This window comes from Physeter macrocephalus, chromosome 16, assembly GCF_002837175.3.
Source record: "Physeter macrocephalus isolate SW-GA chromosome 16, ASM283717v5, whole genome shotgun sequence".
NCBI lineage: Eukaryota > Metazoa > Chordata > Mammalia > Artiodactyla > Physeteridae > Physeter > Physeter macrocephalus.
This window is the reverse complement of record NC_041229.1, coordinates 101,862,874-101,876,917: the sequence shown is the minus strand read 5'-3', so window position 1 is coordinate 101,876,917 and position 14,044 is coordinate 101,862,874. Positions and strand designations below refer to the sequence as shown.

Here is a 14,044-nt window from a genome sequence, read left to right as displayed (position 1 = left end):
GCTACCCATCCTGTTGTTCTATCTAGTCCATGCAAACACCGAGTACAAGGACAAAGACCCCATAGTCATAAAGGGGTTTCTATCAAGAGAAAACAAAGGGGTAAAGTCAGAAATTATCCAACACCATCCAAAACACTTAGAACAATGCCTGGCATATATTAAATGCTCATGACATGCTAGCTATTATTACTATAATTCCATACGCTTTCCCAACTTATTCTGTAGGTTGCCAGAAAAAGAAATAGCTTTTGCATAAGTTTTCATGTTTTTTTAATATGATTTTTAAAAAATTAATTATTATTTATTTTTGGTTGCATTTGGGTCTGTTGCTGCACGCAGGCTTTCTCTAGTTGCGGCGAGCGGGGGCTACTCTTCCTTGCGGTGCACGGGCTTCTCATTGCGGTGGCTTCTCTTGTTTTCTTGTTTTTTTTTGTTTTTTATAGCGGTTGTGGAGCACGGGCTCTAGGCGCGCGGGCTTCAGTAGTTGTGGCTCAGGGGCTCTAGAGCACAGGCTCAGTAGTTGTGGCGCATCGGCTTACCTGCTCTGCAGCATGTGGGATCTTCCCGGACCAGGGCTCAAACCCGTGTCCCCTGCATTGGCAGGCGGGTTCTTAACCACTGCGCCACCAGGGAAGCCCAGATACGGCTTTTGGCTTTAACTTCTTTACCCACTGCTTACCACAAATTCTCTATTCTCCAAAAAGAGATGGATCTTTCAAACCGGCCTAGGAGAGCGCTAGAGTCGAAGACCAAGTTCTGTTCACCTATTTGCACAGCTCAGACTTGGACGTGGGTTTCTGGCAGAGCCAGAAAGGGCTCCAGCAGCTCAACTGTTTTATCCCTTCCATAAAAGGCCACTCTACTTGTCCCTGATAAAAAGCACTTTAAACACACACATCCAACCCTAGGAAAATCCAGAGTACACACCACAGCTCCTGAGACACACAATGTCAATAATCTTGCCAAGATTTTCTAGGTATATGGAACTGGAAACTTTGCAAATTAATAGTCACAATGGGGGGCGCTTCCCTGGTGGTGCAGTGGTTAAGAGTCCGCCTGCCGATGCAGGGGACACGGGTTCGTGCCCCGGTCCGGGAAGATCCCACATGCCGCGGAGCAGCTAGGCCCGTGAGCCATGGCCGCTGAGCCTGCGCGTCCGGAGCCTGTGCTCCGCAACGGGAGAGGCCACAACAGTGAGAGTCCCGTGTACCGCAAAAAAAAAAAAAAAAAGTCACAATGGGAAATGTGACCGGTATTTAAGAAATACACACACACTCACACAGTGTGGCTAGAGTCCCTGATTGTTATGTACTGAAGAGCACTGCCTCTTCCGTGGTGAGATGAGGGAAACTCAGAGCCAGGGTAGTGGGGGTGAGTGTTCTGGTGAAAACTTAGCCGCACTCCCAGCTCCTGAATGTCTCTGGCTTGGAGACTCAGCAGCCTTCGTGGCAGCCAGGCTCCCACCACCAGCTGTCCTTCACACAACATAACAAGATCGCTGTCGCTGTTTGGGAAGATGGGATTTTCGGTGTTGGGTTTTGTATCCCATAAGCTGGCAGGCATCTGTCTCAGGGGCAGTTTCCTGAAACAGCTGCATGTCATGGGCCCCGGCAGACAGGATTTGAGATACAGGAGAAAGATAATAAATGAGATACCAGAAGTAGGAATTCAGGGATGATAAAGGTAAGAAGGAATGAAACTGTCTAGCTGTCCTTTTCTCACTCCTGTCCCACAAGAGCTGACTTTTCCTACCTGGTCCTCACTAAGGAATCACAAACACTCCTGTTTCCCTTTCTTGACAGACCCAGGCTTCCTCCTGGCATCTCCACATTTTTACCCTGACAGCTCTAACACATCAAGTGACTGTGGTATCTAAAACTGATGCTGGGGGGCTTCCCTGGTGGCACAGTGGTTGAGAATCTGCCTGCTAATGCAGGGGACACGGGTTCAAGCCCTGGTCTGGGAAGATCCCACACGCCGCGGAGCAACTAGGCCCGTGAGCCACAACTACCGAGCCTGCGCGTCTGGAGCCTGTGCTCCGCAACAAGAGATGCCGTGAGAGTGAGAGGCCCGCGCACCGCGATGAAAAGTGGCCCCCGCTTGCCACAACTAGAGAAAGCCCTCGCACAGAAACGAAGACCCAACACAGCCAAAAGTAAAGTAAAATAAATAAATAAAAGAAATGCATTTCCATTTAAAAAAAAAAGAAGCTTCGAGCTTCATGTTTCTAAAAATAAATAAATAAATAAATAAAACTGATGCTGGGGCTTCCCTGGTGGCGCAGTGGTTAAGAATCTGCCTGCCAATGCAGGGGACACGAGTTTGAGCCCTGGTCCGGAAAGATCCCACATGCTGCGGAGCAACTAAGCCCGTGCGTCACAACTACTGAGCCTGCGCTCTAGAGCCCGCGAGCCACAACTACTGAAGCCCGCGCGCCCAGAGCCTGTGCTCCGCAACTAGAGAAGCCACCACAATAAGAAGCCCACGCACCGCAACGAAGAGTAGCCCCCACTCGCCGCAACTAGAGAAAGCCTGTGAGCAGCAACGAAGCCCCAGTGCAGCCAAAAATAAATAAATTTTTTAAAATAATTAAAAAAATAAAGCTGATGCTGGCTACCCCATTAAGAGATAACCAAGGTCATGTGAGCTGGCCTGACATGTTCTGCTGCACTTGTTTATGGGCAAGAGGATTAAAACAGCCTGTCAGGGGAGGGAAGGGGGCAAACCCTGTACACAGGGCAAGCACTGGGAACACCACACAGAGGCCTCCTGCCAAGAGATCTTTTGCTCAAGTATAAAGCAGAAATCTCTCACCGAACACCAAACCAGCTAACTATGCCAAATACCACTTATGATCCAGTGACCTTGAGGCACTGCTCCATTTTCCCAAAGTTCTTCGTATAAAAGGTTTGGGTTTTTTTGTGGGGGGGTCCGGGAGATTAGAAGGATGAGCAACATAGGGCCCCATTAAGAGTCCCAAATTAAAATAATACCCAAGCAAAGGCTCTCTGTCTCACCAAGAAATATATGTGGCATAGGGCTTAAGAAAGAGGGGTGTTTCCAGGGTACTTTTACATAAAGAAAGCACTCAGGGGCTTCCCTGGTGGTACAGTGGTTAAGAATCTGCCTACCAATGCAGGACACAGGTTCGAGCCCTGGTCCGGGAAGATCCCACATGCCATGGAGCAACTAAGCCCGTGCGCCGCAACTACTGAGCCTGCGCTCTAGAGCCCGCGAGCCACAACTACTGAGCCTGCGAGCCACAACTACTGAAGCCTGCATACCTAGAGCCCCTGCTCTGCAACAAGAGAAGCTGCCTCAATGAGAAGCCCTCGCACCACAACGAATAGTAGCTCCCGCTTTCCACAACTAGAGAAAAGCCCCCATGCAGCAACGAAGACCCAATGCAGCCAAAACTAAAATAAATAATAAAATAAATAAATTTTAAAAGAAGATCTGTGCATTAAAAAAAAAAAAAAGAAACTTCCTGCCAATGCAGGGGACACAGGTTCGAACCCTGGTCCGGGAAGATCCCCTATGCCGCGGAGCAACTAAGCCCATGTGCCACAATTACTGAGCCTGCACTCTAGAGCCCGTGAGCCACAACTACTGAAGCCCACACGCCTAGAGCCTATGCTCTGCAATAAGAGAAGCCACCGCAATGAGAAGCCCACGCACCGCAATGAAGAGTAGCCCCTGCTCGCTGTAACCAGAGAAAGCCTGCGCGCAGCAACAAAGACCCAAAGCAGCCAAAAATAAATAAATAAATAATTTTTTTTTTTTTTTTTGGTATGCGGGCCTCTCACTGTTGTGGAGCACAGGCTCCGGACGCGCAGGCTTAGCGGCCATGGCTCACGGGCCTAGCTGCTCCGCGGCATGTGGGATCTTCCCGGATCGGGGCACGAACCCGTGTCCCCTGCATCGGCAGGCGGACTCTCAACCACTGCGCCACCAGGGAAGCCCTAAATAAATAATTTTTAAAAAGAAGGAAAGCACTCAGTTCTCAGATGGCTAAATGCCCAATCAGAAGTCAAACTATCAAAACAAAACTTCCTATGACCATTTCTTGCCCTATGCAAAGTCAGAATTGGGAGGCCATTTAGGTACAGCTCCAGCGCAGAAGGGCTCAAGCAGCAGGGAGTCAGGGTCGTCCTCTCTGACCAGAGGGTTAACCTCACAATGACATCACTAGCCACCAGACACAAGAAGGAAGAGAGAAGGCAGTCAGCACCTGAGCCTGTGGCCCTGTGGTTCCAGGCCGTCTGGGCTCTCCACAGGGTTACTGTAGAAATTGGCCCCTGGCTTTGCTAAATTAGATCCTTTCTCCCCTGCTCTTCTGCAAAACCATTTGTCACAGCCCCTAAATAACCAATCTTCCCCTCTTAGCAGGCCTGAGCTGCTACCATCTGGTCTCTGCCTTAGGCACTCAAGCCTCGGCAGAAAGAGGATGTTTCCATTTGGGTGCTCCCTTGGCTGTCTGGAGAGGTCGGCAGACGGGAACTAGGGTGGCACCCTTCTCTAGCCAGCCAGAGGGGGATGCAAAATACCTGCTGGCAACCTGTGCTCCCTCTCCAAACTCCCCTTTCTAGCAAAGGAGCAGCTACCCCTTCCTAACCTTCCACCCACAGTCTCACCCCGGCCAGGGAGATGCACTCATCCTACAAGAAGTGAAGGTAGTTAAGTCCAGCTTAGGAGCTAAAGAACCTGGCTTAGGGAAGAAAGGGATAAGAACAAACTCCCCGAACCGCCCACCAAGCTCTTCTGAAGAGCAGGGGTATTTAGAAGTGCTTTCCCTTTCCCCACGTGTTTGAGAGGAGGGTGGCCTCAGGCAGACGCACACCTGGCTGGGTCATCTCCCCTCAGGAGCCCTGGTCTCCCTAACACCAGAATAAGTCCACACCTGCCACCAAGGACCAGCCTGAGATGGTAACGTGCTCCGGGGTTCACATACTCACGCGTCCATTAATCTTCCTCCAGATCGCTGCCGTCATGCAGAGCAGTGAGGCGGGCTGAGTCCTGCTCTGAGCCCCTGAGCCGGTCACTCCAGTTTGCTTGGTGTATTGTGGGGGGAGGAGGGGGGGGCAGGAGAAGGAGGAGGAAGGGAGATTATGATTCTCTATTTTCAAGCCCTGCCCCTACAACCGAGGAGGGAAGCAGCTGGGTTCCCACTGCAGGAGAGCTCCAATCTCTGGGCACTACAGCTGCATACGGAGAACTCTGGGGAACATGCACATCCAACACGCTGGGAAAAGGAGGGGAAACCAGCCCGGAGAGAAGTGAGTTGGTCTCCTGCCAAGAACTCTGAATGGTACTCCTATCAGAACTAGAACATAACAGGAGGTAGGCAGGTTTATGGTCTCTGGGGAAAGGCAGGAGGGGAAACAGTAAAAGCCGGACTAGCATGGGAACAAAACTTGCTCCGTGGCAGGAGAGCGGACAGCCCAGCTGTCTGCAAGGCAGCAGCCACATACAGTCAAGTAAGACACTGTCCCCGTTACACCTTTCGGAGGGAGACAGTCTACACTCTAACCTCAGGTCGGTTTTCACATGCTTTGGCTTTGCCGGCTGTGCCCGGAACCCTGCAGTTTGGAGCATGGTCATTTCTATGACCCTGTAAGTTAAGGTCTACCACTTAAGGACCTGTGCCCCTGACTGCCAGTGGCAGGAGGGAAGGGAGACTCTCGCTGGCGCTGGCATGTTGTATAGGGTGGAGCAGAAGCCACAGATGGCCCCTCTCACGGAGAGGAAATGCTCCTCCTTTGCCAGAGCAGAGCCCAAGGCTGCCACAGAGAGGTGCTATTTAGCGACAGAAATGTCTGTCAGGAGTGGCAGGAGAAATGGCCACCAAGTACTTCTTTCTCACCAACTGCTACCATCAGCCGCCACAGGCTGCCTCTGAAAAGCCTGCAGAACCTCCGGTGGCAGCAATAGCCTGTGAGTCAGTCCCCCATAAGAAGAGGGAAATTGGTCCTGTCCCTGGGCCTGAAGAAGCCCCACAGTGTCCTCAGCCAGCTCTGCTCCAAAGCTAAAACCAGTCCCACCTGCCAGGACGGAAACCTCGGGCAGCCTACCCTCCACCCACACCTGCATGTAGAAAAACCAGTCCTCTTACTCTGCCACATGTGGGGGGCATCCACAGTCACCTCAGCAGGATGCCCAGCACTGGGAACAGGAAGTGATGGCTTCATACTCAAAGCTCCCCTTACACACACACGATTTATATGTATACGTACACATACACAGGGTAAATGTCTACATACACATATATATATATACACACACTGTAAAATTGATTTGCAGACCCAAATCGTTTCTGGATTTTTCTTTCAGCTGGCAGCTCCCTTTCCCTGCCTGCAGCTCCAGCCTTGCCCTCGTCCCTCCCTAGTCTCACTCTGGCCTCCTGCCACCTGTTTTCAAGTGTTCTCTCAGACCTCCAGGCCTTTGCCACGGCCTCCTACTGCCTGGAACGCTTTGCCTCCATCCTCCGTTCCCATTCTTCTTCCTGGTTAACCTCAGCTCAGACATCACGTCCCCCAGGAAGTTCTCCCTGCTCCACCTCTCTGACTTCACAGGGTCCCTGACACGTCACTCCAGGTGTCCCAAAGACAGCCGCCTTCTTGCACTAGGACTTCGCTCTTGCGGAACGGCCTGTCTCCTTCACAACTCTCAGTGGCTGTCTTGTTCACCACAGCACAGAGTGGGAGCGACCTAAGAGAAATTTCCAGGGCTTAAGTCAACTCTGTGTCCTCAGTGCCCAGGCACAGTGCCTGGCACCTAACAGGCTTTCAAGCAATGCTTTCCTAATTCATGAGAGAAGGTCAGGGTCTTCCTGCTTTTTTCGGAGTGACTCTTTACCCAATAGCTCTTAGCACATCGCTGCTCCACGTGACTACTTCACCCTGGGCCAGGGCTAGAATGCTGGTGCCTACTGCTTTTAATCCATTCTTGAGGGCCTTCTGGTGTCTCTACGGACGCAGACTCTGGCAGGATTTCAGAGCTCATGGCTGGTGTGTGGAGCTGGGGCCTACTGCCCTTTCACCTGTCCTTCCCCAGCCTCCCCTCTGCCATGACGGCTGCAGGTAGCCCCCGCACAGGTCTTCTAAGCAAGAGGACTGCTTCTGAAGTGGAAGCAAAGGGGGATACAGCTCCAAGTCCTCAAGAGAGAGCAAATCTAGATCCAGCTCCACCCAAACAAGTTACATATCCCGTGCCAGTCATTCACCCTCTTGCGACCTGTGTTTCCCCACTTGTATAATGAGGGGCTGGAGATGAGCTCTGAGGGTCTGTCCTAGGTGGATGTGAGGGCTTCTCAGTGCCTCTGTGCTCTTAAGCCTTCCAGCCCTGTCCCTGAGACCACAGCAGGAAGTGAGCATGGTCTGCACGTCCTGAAGACCACATCCTGACCTTGTCTTACATCGAGTCAACCTGCCAGAAGTCTGGCTCCATAAGTAAACCTCACCTAACATGTCTCGGACACCAAGCTCGCACACTGGAAAATCTCTTCCACCTAGGGCTGAGAAAATTAAAGTTAAGCTAGGTGACAACTCTGGACTTAGAAACATTACAACCCTGAACTCAGTGTGCCCTAGGCAAGAATCCTCTCCCTCTCTAGATTTCATTTACCCACGATTTACAAGCTCCTCACCACTCCCAGCCTCTCGGCATACCACGAATGTGGCCACAAGGTGCAGGAAAAGGTACCGTGAACACACAGTCTACTTCCAGCAGGCCCCAGGGCTCTGCAGCCTTAGTCTGAGCAGCTCTGAGTAGGCACAGCCCCTGGTAGGGTAGGTGGCACACCTAGTGCCTAGCACCTGCCCCCGCCACCGCGCCCCCGCAGCATGACTCCCTAGCAGCCTGGCTCCTTGGAGGGCTCCTGGATGGGGAGCTGCCTGCCTGTCTGCCATGGTAGCCGATCCATGAGGAGAAACCAACCTGGCAAAGCCCAGCAAGCAGCAGTTTCAGCCTTGCTGCCCAGAGTGGGGGAAGGGGGAGGCAGGTCCAAGCAGACCAGTCCAAAAGGTCCTTTTTCCACCACCCTACACAGCTGGTGCCTTCTGCACTGGTTCAAAAACAGGAGCTTCAAAAGTCAGTTGGAGCTCTCACACCCTGAGTCACGAAGACCAAGGAATCAAGAGGAAAGTAGAAAAATGGTCATCGCATTCTTGCTCTACCCATAATGGTCCTGGAAAATGTGGTCCCTGACACCTCACAGCTCTTGGTCAGTTCAGAAAAGCACCTGATCTCCCCCGAGATGCTCAAAGAGAAACCTGGGTCCGCACCACCACCAGGTGCTGAGGTGGTGTGAAATCAGTTCTTTCTGTGCCATGCTCCTTAGCTTCTCTCCCACTATAAATAACTCCAGCTTTCTGATACAGACCACATGATCTCTCCAGCTCTGGACAAAATTCCCAACACCCAGTGTACCTCTGTTCACCCATTGCAGAAGCAGGAAAGATGAGGCCAATTTAACCAAAAGCAACAACATAGCCAGAGACGCTGTGTGTCAGGGGCAAGAACAGAATTCAGCAAAACCAGGAGGGCCTGGCTTTTCCACTCTGTTCCCTACTTCGGGAAGCCAGACAGGGTTTCCTCAGCAGTGCACTCCCCCGCTGCGGTTTCCTCTCTGAGTTCTTAACACAATCCAGTAATAGGGTAAAACGTCCCCCTTATCCTCTCATCCTGAAAAAGTTCTTTTTAGTCATTATTGAACCTATTAAGACACCAATTAAGACGTGACTTAAATGGCCAAAAATTGGATAGACAAATGTCTGATTCACAAATCAATATGGACACACTTCCCCAAGGGTGGTGGTAAATGAAGAATAATACCCATGTTGTTATTTTTCTTATTGTTTTATTTCACAAATAATTCACTGAGAGACGATCATGTGCAAAGCAGTCTAAAAGACTCTGGGGGAGGAAGGGATACAGAGAAAGATAAAATACAGCCCAGCCTTCAAAAAAGTTGACTACCTAATTGGAGAGATAAGCACAAATCACACTATCCAACGTAGGACCAAATCCAGGAGCTAACTAAAGTTACAGTCTGCCTATGCCCTCCAATTTACTAGAAGTCTGTAGCTTTTTTTTTTTTTTTTTTTAAGTCTGTAGCTTTTGTTATTTTTCAGAGGAACCATGCGCTGAGAGATTTGAAGATCCCAGGTCTCGCTTCTAGCTACGATCATGAGTTCTACCAGGATCTATCTAAACCCTGAGACTTGGGATTTCCCTGGTGGTCCAGTGGTTAAGACTCTGCACTCCCAATGCAGGGGGCCTGGGTTCGACCCCTGGTCAGCAAACTAGATCCCACATGCCACAACTAAAAGATCCCGCATGCCACAACCGCGACCCGGAGCCAAATAAATAAATAAATAAATAAATAAATATTAAACCCTGAGACGTCAATGAATGGGGATGCCCACCCACTGCGTGGACCATGATGAGAGTTGTGAGATGCTGGTATGAAAGGAAGTCAACCCGGGGAGACTCACTGAAGAATCAATCATTTAGCCTTCCTTGTCTCATCCCCATCTAGAAACCAGAGATAGGCCCAATATACAAGCAAAGATGATACAGGAAGGGCTTAAGCACAAAGTCAGAAAAGTTGCTCAGGGCTAAGGTCATGGAAATGAAGTCAAAAAAAGCCCTTAGCATTAGAACAGAAGAGGGTGCTCTTGGGGAAAATCTGGAAGGGCTTCGTAAAGATCTGCATCCAGAGACCCATATCTCAGTGCTGGCTGTGACTACGGAGGCACGTTAATATACTTTTCCTTTTCTTTCCCAATTATTGATTGTCAAGCCTGGTCTCCCTCATCAACTCCCATTCAAGCAGTGCTTTAGCTTGACGTACACACTAGTACCAGTTTTTAAACTGTACCCTTACTCAGCAGGCTACCAGCACTGTCAGAGTTCTTCTGGAAGGTTGCAAGAAGGAACGAATACTTATTCCTGAAACTACTTGGAAAGAAATTCCCTAGACAAACAGAAGATTCTATGCCATCCTAAAAAAAAAGGTAATTCAGGGCCTAAGGATAAAGATTAAGGCCCCAGTCTTCCTCTGTTGGGGGAAAAATAATTCTGAAGCTAGTTCTATTTTTTTTTTAATTGAAGTTTAGTTGATTTACAATATTGCAGGTATATAACAAAGTGATTCAGTTATATATATATATGTGTGTGTGTGTCTGCGCCCACATATATACGTATTCTTTTTCAGATTCTTTTCTATTATAGGTTATTACAAGACACTGAATATAGTTATGTTGTTCCCTGTGCTATACAGTAGATCCTTGTTGTTTATATATTTTATATATAGTTCTATCTTAAAAATGGTAAGGCTAGTGAGACTTGGTCCAAATCACCTCCAAAGAAAATCATTTTCTGAAATTAAAAAAAATAAATAAGTAGGTGAAGGGGAATGGGAATTGTTTTGTTGAAAACCTTTCCTACAGCAGATAGCAGATTAGCTGCACAAGATTCTTTTGGAATGGTTTACTATGCAGAATTTTATAATGTAAAGCATTCCAAATGTGAAACTGGGAGTTCAGCACCTAAACATTTATTAATGAGAAAAACCCTCACACCCTAATCATAAGGAAGGTTTAACATCAGTGTCTGACATTTTGTCAGTTAGGGGTTGGTTTTAACAGTGTGGATTTGGCAGCTTGCTCTATCGGCTGTTTCACAAGCAGTTTCTGTGGTTTCAAGAAAGGCAGGGTGTTTGCTTTTAAACACTATCTTAAAAATATATTTCAGAATAGGGTTCAACCACTCCAAGACAGGAGGAAAGAATGAAAACCAAAACAAATAAAGGAATCTGGTGCTACTAAACAGAAAGGAAGCACACCAAAGGTGCAGGACAGGAAAAGACATTGTTTGCCACCGGCACCAAAATGGCAAGAAAAGCCAACTTAGTGCTTCTTACTACCAAGTTAGAAGATAAGGACACAGAAATGGCACTAAAGACATGAGGTCTAGGACTTCCCTGGTGGCTCAGTGGTTGAGAATCTGCCTGTCAATGCAGGGGACACGGGTTCGAGCCCTGGTCCTGGAAGTGGTCCAGGAAGATCCCACATGCCGCGGAGCAACTAAGCCCGTGTGCCACAACTACTGAGCCTGCACTCTAGAGCCTGCAAGCCACAACTAGTGAGCCCGCGAGCCACAACTACTGAGCCCGTGTGCCACAACTACTGAAGCCCACACACCTAGAGCCCGTGCTCCGCAACAAGAGAAGCTACCGCAATGAGAAGCCCGTGCACCACAACGAAGAGTAGCCCCCGCTCGCTGCAGCCAGAGAAAGCCTACATGCAGCAACGAAGACCCAACACAGCCAAAAATAAATAAATAAATTAATTTTTTTAAAAAAGAAAAAAGACAGTCTGTAAAAAAAAAAAAAAAAGACATAAGGTTAATAAAGGGAAATCTTTATCTCTTCAAAATAAACTTACCTGGCTCAAATCTATTTTATTTAAAAACAAAACAACCTCAACAGTTCCACACCAATGCAAAGGACTGTCATCTAATCGATTAGCAGCCACACCTCTCTGCCAGCATGATGTGGTAATTAAGGTAGAGATTTTTCTCCCTAGGAATACAAGTACAGAAGGGCAGAGCCCCTATGGACCTAACCCATTATGACAGCCTTTTCATTAGCAAGAGAACACTGCCATGCACTCTCCAAGGAAGCAGTGGCCTGCATCACTAAAGAACACCTGTATGTGACAGCAGCCACCTCTGAGGAGAGATAAAAATGTGCCGGAGGGACTTCCTTGGTGGCGCAACAGTTAAGAATCCACCTGCCAATGCAGGGCATATGGGTTCGATTCCTGGTCCGGGAAGATCCCACATGCCACGGAGCAACTAAGCCTGTGCACCACAACTACTGAGGCTGCGCTCTAGAGCCCGTGAACCACAACTACTGAGCTCACGTGCCACAACTACTGAAGCCCACGCGCCTAGAGCCCATGTTCCGCAACAAGAGAAGCCACCGCAATGAGAAGCCCTTGCACCACAACAAAGAGTAGCCCCCGCTCACCGCAACTAGAGAAAGCCTGCACATAGCAACGAAAACCCAACGCAGCCAAAATAAATAAATTAATTAATAATTTTTTTAAAAATGTGCTGGAGGTGGGAAGTGGGGAGGGGGAGAACCACTCATAAGAAAGCCAACAGGCTGTGCTTCTCAAAGTGATTCACATGGACCTTGGTTTTTCCACTGTAACAAAAACATGGATTCTAAAGTAATTTAGAAATGGCATGTAACCGTGATCTTAGAGAAGTGAATCAGGTTTGAACACAAATACAATCATATAAGTTGAACTCCTCTTCTTCTGCTAGGGCAGCAGTAGGGGCGCAAGTGGATAAGTGATGTTTGAATCAAGGGCAGCAGCTCACCCCCTTTACCCATGCTCCATGCCGGCATCTTTAAATCAGCTCAACATTTCAGAATTCTGCGAATAAAATCAAAACCTCTAACAGGATAAAAGAAAAGGCACTATATTGCCAGGGGTAGACAAGCAAGTAAATCAAACCAAAAACTCATAAACTCAAGTTAACTGAAATTCCACAGAGGTTCACTCTCACTAAGAAACAACTCCAGATGTCTAGGAGGACCATATGCATAGCTTCAGGAGACAGAAGTGAAACAAAAGAAAGACTGACAAGTGCAAACAGGAAGTACTGGCATATTACACAAGCAATGGGATAAAGAGACAGCAGGAAGGACAGAATTCAGATCCCAGGATTGGACTGGCAAGTCCCAAACACACACAGAGGCCTGGCACTACCAGCTACAGTGATCTCAGTGTCCTTGGCAGTCAAGGCTAAAAGCAAGTAGCTCTGGGCTTCTGCGTGTGTAAGTGTACATAATGGTACATAAAAAGAAAATACTAGTTTCGTAAGCATAAAATGTACATAGTTAAGATCCACAAACAAAAGTTTTCTTTTTTGGGGGTAGTGAGGTGCTACTGAGCAGGACAGTCAAATCTAAGAATCCAAACTGTCCTATGCTGTGAGGTACTTACTTGTTGGTTACCAATTTCAGATCTCAAGACTCTGGTTTTTCTAAAGGAGTTCTTGGAATTCCAGAAGGTGAGAAGAGATGAAGAGGAAAACCAGAAGCCAGGATTAAACAATAAGGTCAAAAAACTGTTTCCCACAGCTCTTAAGACCAGGGAGCTAAACCCAAAGAGCTGCATCTCCTGCACTGTGCCACCTTAACAACAGGTCACAGAGGGCAGAAAGAAACAACGTGGGGCAGAGGAGAGCACGCACAACTCTGAAGCCGGCCTGGGAGCCATGTTTTGCCCCACACTGACTGTGAGCTAATCCTAAGGGATCTATCTTCTACTGCCAGGACACAACTGAAGCCAGAGCCAAAGTGCTCTCCACGGTCAAGAAAGTCTTGTTCTGACACCAACAAACACTCTGAACCACATGAGTTTGTTACCTTAAGTTACTCAACATTTCTGGGCGTCTGTTTCCTCATCTGCAAAGTGGGGAAAATAATAAGACCTACTATCTCACAAAGATTAAATGAGTTAATGAATGTAAAACAGCTAATTAAACAAGTATCTGGGACAAAGTTAAGTGCTCAATAAATGCTGGCTATTATTATGTCTATAGCTGAAGACACTAGCCTCAGGGCAAACTGTGCCCTGTGAGAATGGGTGTGTGAGAATGGGTGGGGGGCACCGTCTACCCTTCAAGTACTCAGTCCATTGTCTTTAAGAGTTTCCCAACCACTGGGAACAGAGGAATGTACTTAGAGGGCCATCCAGGAGGCACTGTTACTGAGTCACTGCCTTAGCTAATAGAGTGAAAAAATCACCTTTGAAAGCAAGTCTATCTTCCATACAGACCAGAGGCCGAAGAGAGAAAAAAAGCACATCAAGTTGAATTCTGGAAAGAAATATGCTTTGTGTAAAAAGCAGAGGCTTATGGGACTTGCTGAGTGATGGGAAATGGAGCTACAATCCTGCAAGTCTATATGTAGACACAATTTGATATAAGGTAAGCACTTGATTCAACTTTTTTTTTTTTTTTT

General features: G+C 48.1%; 1 protein-coding gene across 1 annotated transcript in view; it reads right to left on the bottom strand.

Annotated features, from left to right (window-relative positions):
- Nucleotides 1-14,044, bottom strand: part of MARK2 (microtubule affinity regulating kinase 2) — a 35,413-nt gene that overhangs the window by 4,000 nt on the left and 17,369 nt on the right. The gene's annotated exons all lie outside the window — the stretch shown is intronic.